Source organism: Callithrix jacchus, chromosome 4 (assembly GCF_049354715.1).
Source record: "Callithrix jacchus isolate 240 chromosome 4, calJac240_pri, whole genome shotgun sequence".
Lineage (NCBI taxonomy): Eukaryota > Metazoa > Chordata > Mammalia > Primates > Cebidae > Callithrix > Callithrix jacchus.
Window position 1 is genome coordinate 28,623,463 of NC_133505.1, and position 7,229 is coordinate 28,630,691.

The following is a 7,229-nucleotide window of genomic DNA, read 5'->3' on the forward strand; positions in this document are numbered from 1 at the left end:
TGAAATGAACATACCTTAGAATTGCTGACAGACTTTGGAGAAAAAAAAAACATGTTTTAGTAAGTATTACTCACAATCAATGCAAAGGAGAATAAAAGAGAAACTACAGAAGAGTAGAGAATACGCATAACTCTGCTGCCATAAAATGTACGTAGAATTACACTTGTGTAAGTGTAATTTCTTTTCTTTCTTTCTTTTTTGAGACAGAGTCCCACTCTGTTGCCCAGGCTGAAGTGCAGTGGCATAATCTTGGCTTACTGCAACTTCCACCTCCTGGGTTCAAGTGATTCTCCTGCTTCAGCCACCTGAGTAGCTGGGATTATGGATGCATGACACCATGCCTGGCTAATTCTTATATTTTTAGTAGAGATGGGGTTTCACCATATTGGCCAGGCTGGTCTTGACCTCCTGACCTCAAGTGATTTACCTGCCTTGGCTTTCCAAAGAGTTAGGATTACAGGCAAAAGCCACTCTGCCTGGCCTAATTTTGATTTTTTTTTATGGTTTAATAACAAAGTTTAATAGAGTTAACATATTTCTTTTCTTTCTTTCTTTTTTTTTAGAATGAGAAAAGGGAGAGAGAGAATAGGAGTCTTACTCTATTGCCCAGGCTGGAATGCAGTCTAAATATACGTATTAAAAACCTCTTTTATGCCGATAATTGCGCTTAACAGCAGAGACAGGAAGGAATAAGGAAAGAAAATAACAAACAAACAGCCAACCAATATTTCATTTAAGTCTGTGAAATGCTGTGCAAATGCTGAAGAGTGATTTGCTTCCATTTATGTGGTCACTTTCAAAATAGGTGTAATGTGATACTAAAAAAATGTATGTTCTGTGGACCTGGGGTGTAGAATTCTATAAATATTCACTGAGTTTACTTATTTCAGGTCTGAGTTCAAATCATAGATGTCCCTGATAATTTTCTATCTCATTGATCCATCGAATATTAACAATGTGATGTCAAAGTCTCCCACTATTATTGTGCGGGAGTCCAAGTCTCTTTATAAGTCACTGAAAACCTGTCTTATGTATCTGGGTGCTCCTATATTGGGTGCATATATATTTATGATCATTGACTCCTATTGTTGCATTGATCCATTTATCATCATGTAATGTCCTTCTTTGTTTCCTTTTGTCTCTGTTAAAACTCCTGTTCTGTTTTGTTTTTTTCTCTCTCCCTTTGACTGGTGAGTCTTCCTCCAACCTTTTGAGTCTTTGTGTGTCCTTGCTTATGAGATGGATCTGGATACAGAATGCCAATGTGTTTTGACTTTTTATTCAGTTTGTATGTCTATGTCTTTAATTGGGGCATTTAATCCATTTAAATTTAGGATTAATATTGATATTTGTGAGTTTAATATTGCCGTTTAATGCTAGCTGACTATTTTGCCCACTAGTTGATATAGATTCTTCATTATGGAGATACTCTTTACCTTTTGGTCAGTTTTTGGGATGATTGATACTGGTTGTTCCTTTCTGTGTGTAGTGCTTCTTTCAGAAGCTCTTGTAAAGCAGGCCTGGTGGTGATGAAATCTCTGAGTGCTTGCTTGTTCGCAAAAAATTTTATTTTTCCTTCATTTATAAAGCTTAGTTTGGCTGGATATCAGATTCTGGGTTGAAAATTCTTTTCTTTGAGGATATTGAATATTGACCCCCACTCTCTTCTAGTTTGTAGGGTTTCTGCTGAGAGATCTGCTGTGAGTCTGCTAGGCTTCCCTTTATGGGTAACCTGACCTTTCTCTCTAGCTGCCCTTAGAATTTTCTCCTTTTTTTCAACCCTGGTGAATCTAACAATTATGTGTCTTGGGGTTGCTCTACTTGAGGAATATCTTTGTGGTGTTCTCTATATTGCCTGGAGTTGAATATTGCCCTGCCTTACTAGGTTAGGAAAGTTTTCCTGAATAATATCCTGAAGAATATTTTCCAGCTTGGATTCATTCTCTTCATGACATTCAGGTGCACCTATCAAACGTAAATTAGGTCTTTTCACACAGTCCCATATTTCTTGGAGACTTTGCTCATTCCTTTTTACTTTTTCTTCTCTAATCTTGTCTTCTCGTTTCATTTCATTAAGTTGGTCTTCGACTTCTGATATCCTTTATTCTGCTTGATTGATTCGAGTCTTAAAACCTGTGCATATTTCTCGGAGTTCTCGTATAGTATTCTTCAGTTCCATTAATTCACTTATATTCCTCTCTAAATTGTCTATTCTCGTTAGGATTTTGTCAAACCTTTTTTCAAAGTTCTTAGTTTCTTGACACTGGGCTAGAACATGTTCTTTTAACTCACAGGAAGTTTCTTATTATCCACCTTCTGAAGCCTAATTCTGTTAATGGAATGCACTTGTTCTCCATCAGGCCTTGTTCCCTTGTTGATGAGGAACTGAGATCCTCTGTAGAGGGAGAGACATTCTGATTTTGAGTATTCTCAGCCTTTTTACACTGGTTTCTTCCCATCGTTGTAAACTTATCCACCTGTCGTCTTTGTAATTACCAACTTTCAAATTAGGTCTCTGAGTGGACGTCCAATTTATTAATTCCCAGCGCCAAATCTGAGCAACCCACTGTGCCGGCCAAAACAGTAGTGTTAAGACTGATGGTGCTCTTCTGCCCAGGAATCTCTGGTCTGGCTTCCTTCTTGAGTTGGTAATAGGCGACTCTGCCTTCCCCGAGCTCCAAACTTCGGTCAGAAGGGGAACCAGTCCCGTTTACTCTGCACCAAGAGCCACCGCGCCGAGGCGCCAGCAAAACGGCTGCACCGGCCATAAGAGTCGCACTGGCGACCCGTGGGGCATCTCCACTGAGAATCTTCTGGTCCGTGAGCGACAAAAATTCGTCTGAAAGTGTGGCGTCCTCTCGTTCTCTGCGCTTTCACTGGGAGCTACAATCCCGAGCTTTTAGCGATCAGCCATCTTGTATCTCTCTCCTAATTTTGATTTTTTAATATTGCTTCTAAATTACGTCTCTCTTCTTTATTTTTGATAACTCTCTCCCTGATGTCAGTTTTGTTATGTCCCTCCTCCTGCACCCAAACCTGTTTCTCTTCCTTAAATCCCATCTTCCAGTGTGCCGTACAAGGTTCAGCCATTGGGGCCTCCTCCCCAGTCTCACCTCTGCTGGGCTGGTTTCCTCTCAAGGCCTCTTACATTGGCCCCCTTTCTGAGTCATCCCTGCTACTGCCTGGGTTCACAATCCCCCTTTAGCTCCTGCACTACCCATCTTAGCTGTTAACCACTCTCTCCACACCCAGCCTGAGCTCTCCCTTTATCTCGTAAACCCCTATTACTGACAGAATAGTTTTTGTAAATAAAAAAATCTGTTCATTAAACTGAGGTTTTAAATTTGAGTAGCTTTTATTTCCTTAAACAGGTACTTACAGTCCAGAAAAACTCCTTCCATAATGCACAAATGAGGCCTAAACAAATTCTACCAGGTAGCATGCAGGAGGATGTTATTTGAGATCAGTGAGCTGCGTGGGGTGATCCTGGCCACCTGATTGGCTAGATTCCAAGGGGTCTTCTGTAAGGTTCAAATACATCCCTGTCATCGCTGCTGCTGGGGACTCCCCTGTGGAGGTTGCCTGCTGTGGGCTTAAATCCCACTGGGGCAGATTCTGGGTCCTTTGGCTGAATAAGCACCAGTGATCCCAGAGATTGTTTTTGAACATCGGCCTGATCTTTGACTATTGTGATTGGATAATACTGGGAACACAAGGGGCCACCTCCTTCTCCCCACTACCTCTTCTGTAGAAGCAAGATTGTTTGAGAACACGAAGATGGACAGAGGATGGGAGCCTAGTGCCAAGCCCATCACAGCTGAAACTGGGTGATCACGGAAGGGCCCCATATCTGGGCTTCAAAGTAATGCATACAGACCTTTCTGATATGACCTCAACATGCTTTTCAAGGCTCATCTCCTGCTGCTATGCTTGCCTTATCCCCCTCCAGACACACATACTTAAACGCACACACACACACATACACATGCACTCACACACTCCAGACCCTTCCCAGTCCATCCTTAGGGACCTTCCTTTGTCCCTGTTCTCTCAAGCCTCCCCATGATCTGGATCTAAAATGCCATTTCCCTGTTTGCCCACTTGTAGATTTCTAGTTCTTGATTATCTAATCCCACTACGAAGCCTTTCAAACATTCAACAAATATGTTTCAACAAATACAGTTGTCTCTTGGTATCCGATTGATTCCAGGATCCCAGCAAACACGGAGCTCTGCAGATGCTCAAGTCTCTAATATAGCATGGTGTAGTGTTTGCAAATAACCTATGCCAACTTAGCCTGTGTAACATCCTCTTATATGCTTTAAATCATCTCTAGATTATGTATAATGCCTAATACAGTGTAAATGCTGTATAAGTAGCTGTCATACTGTATTGTTTTAAAATGTGTATTTTTTTATTAATGTGTTTTTTTATGTTTTTCTGACTATTTTCCATTTGCAGTTAGTTGAATCTGTGGATGCAGTACAAGGGGCCAAATGTACCATGCTGCTAATGTAAAAATTAGTAGGCCAGGCGCAGTGGCTCACATAGGTAATCCCAGCATTTTGGGAGGCCAAGGAGGGTGGATCATGAGGTCAGGAGTTCAAGACCAGCCTGGCCAAGGTGGTGAAACCCTATCTCTACTAAAAATACAAAAATTAGCTGGGCATGGTGGTGTGTGCCTACAATCCCAGCTGCTCAGGAGGCTGAGGTAGAGAATTACTTGAGATGGAGGTTGCAGTGAGCTGAGATAACATTGCACTCCAGCCTGGCAACTCCATCTCAAAAAATATATATATTAGTAAAGGAGGGTTAGGCTGTCCTGAGGCTCACAGTCCAGTTGAGAGACAAAAGATTTAGCAGAAAGTCCCTATGGAGCTTAAGTGTTGGGCTGGGGCATTCTGGGGATGTTCGGGGTACCTTGGAAGAATATTGCTGTGCTTGCCTTCTCTCCCTCAGACTGTGGCCCTCTCGGGTGGGATATTGTGTCTTCAACTTTGTACCAAGTACCCAGCAAGTGCCAAATCAGGCGCATGACAGGTGGCCAGTTATCTTTTGTTAACTGAATGCATAAGTCTTAAAATGGGGCCTAACTGTGTCAGCATGTATGGTAGGAACATGTTGTGGGGAGGGGGTGGATGTGGAATGTTTTTGAAATTGTGAAAAGCGTTGCAGAATGAATAGGGCCACACTTCATGTTTTGCCCTTTGCAGGCCTTTAAGGAAGCGTGCCAGACACCCACAGGCAGAGCTAGAAAATGTGGCCTTTGCTCAAGATACAGAGTCCAGAGACGCACAATGGCTGGGTCATTGGTGTCACTTTATTTGCAGTGAGCTTGGAGTGAGGAAGGAAGGAGGGCTGGGTGGGTCCTCCTTGTGTCTCACTGAGGCTCAGTGACCAAGGTTTGCCTATGTGTTTGCCAGGTTTTCAGGCCAGCAACAGGATTCTGTTATTTCTCTTGGGGTTGTCTGATCACGAAGTAGTGATTTTTGAAAAACCCTTGGACCTGGTGTGAGAATCGCAGACTCCCTTCCTCTGGACAGTGCTGGAAAATCCTGGAAAAATGCTTCCTCTGGGGCCATGCATATCTTCAATCTGGGAAAACTGTTAAAAGCAATCAAATAAAGATATATTTTTGTGATATGTTGTGACTTTCTTAAAGTAATAAAGTGGGAGATATTTTAAATGGAAAATATACATAATTGCAAAATCTCTTGATTCTTAGCTATTTTTGAACAGATTTCATCCCCCACCCCCACCCCCGTATAACTTTTAGTCGGGGGAGAAAGAGAAGGGAGAGGAAAAACTGAAATAACTATTGTTTTCATAGTTCTGTTTTTTTATCCTTTGCCAAACCCATTTTCCATAGTTGGTCATATGATCTGGATTGAAGGGACGTGGAGCACAGGTCGGCATATTTGAGCTATGCCATATGCTATCATGGTCCGCGTTTTTTGTTTTTTTTTGTGTGTGTATATCTATATCTAATATATATATATATATATATATATATATATATATTTTTTTTTTTTTGGTAGAGACGAGGATTCACCATGTTGGCCAGGCTGGTCTCGAACTACTGACCTCTATCAGCCTGCCTCGGCCTCCCAAAGTGCTGGGATTACAGGCATAATTACTCACCCAGTGACTCAGCCAGTTTCTTGCAATGGCACTGACAGTGATGCCCCATTTGTTGCCTTAAAATTCATGGTTATGGCCAGGCGTAGTGGCTCATGCCTATAATTCCAACACTTTGGGAGGTCAAGGCAGGCGGATCACCTGAGGTTGGGAGTTCGTGACCAGTCTGGCCAACGTGATGAAACCCCTTCTCTCCTAAAAATACCAAAATTAGCCCGGTGTGGTGGTGCACACCTGTTGTCCCTGCTACTTGGGAGGCTGAGGCAGGAGAATAATTTGAACCAGGGAGGTGGAGATTGCAGTGAGCTGAGATCATGCCACTGCACTCCAGCCTGGGTGACAGAATGAGATTCCATCTAAAAAAAAGAAAATTCATGTCTATACAACTCTGAACACAAGAAAAAGTGAGTTACCAGGTGTTAACGCTTACTTTGAACACTTTTTTTTTTAAGAGACGGGATCTCAGTTTGTTGCCCAGCCTGGCCTCAAACTCCCGGCCTCAGGTGGTGCTTGCACCTGGCCTCCCAAAGTGCGGAGATTACAGGCGTGAGCCGCCGCACCCGGCATCTAAACACTTTTGTATACTCCTTTTGAATGTGATAATGGCATTGGATTTGGCCATCACAGCTTGGATTTGGTCTCCATCAACTTAAAAGTAGCAGATTGCTCAAAGGTATAAAAGTATAACATATGTTTGATGCAAGCTTTAAAAATGGCTCACACTACACATTTTGTCCAGTTCTCCTCTGTAAGAAAAATAAAGCCATAAAACCGATTATGTGACTGGGCATCTGCTTAGGATAAAAGTGTCACTCCCTCTGGCTTATAATATCTTTTCTAACCACGACCTTCATCTCAAAGACCTCAATATGTGCTCGCTTCAGAAGCACATATACTAAAATTGGAACGATACAGAGAAGATTAGCATGGCCCCTGCGCAAGGATGACACACAAATTCATGGAAGTGTTCCATATTTTTGAGCATCACACACTGGGGTCTGTGGGGAGGATCTAGGGGAGGGACAGTGGGGGTGGGGAGTTGGGGGAGGGATAACACAGGGAGAAATTCTAGATATAGGTGATGGGGAGGA

The 7,229-nt window shown here is 42.4% G+C and overlaps 1 non-coding gene across 1 annotated transcript; it reads left to right on the top strand.

The window, feature by feature from the left end:
* Positions 1–7,009: 7,009 nt before the first annotated feature.
* LOC118153227 (U6 spliceosomal RNA) lies at positions 7,010–7,117 on the top strand. Its single transcript, XR_004742484.1, has one exon. It is a non-coding gene; the product is annotated as a U6 spliceosomal RNA (small nuclear RNA).
* Positions 7,118–7,229: the final 112 nt, after the last annotated feature.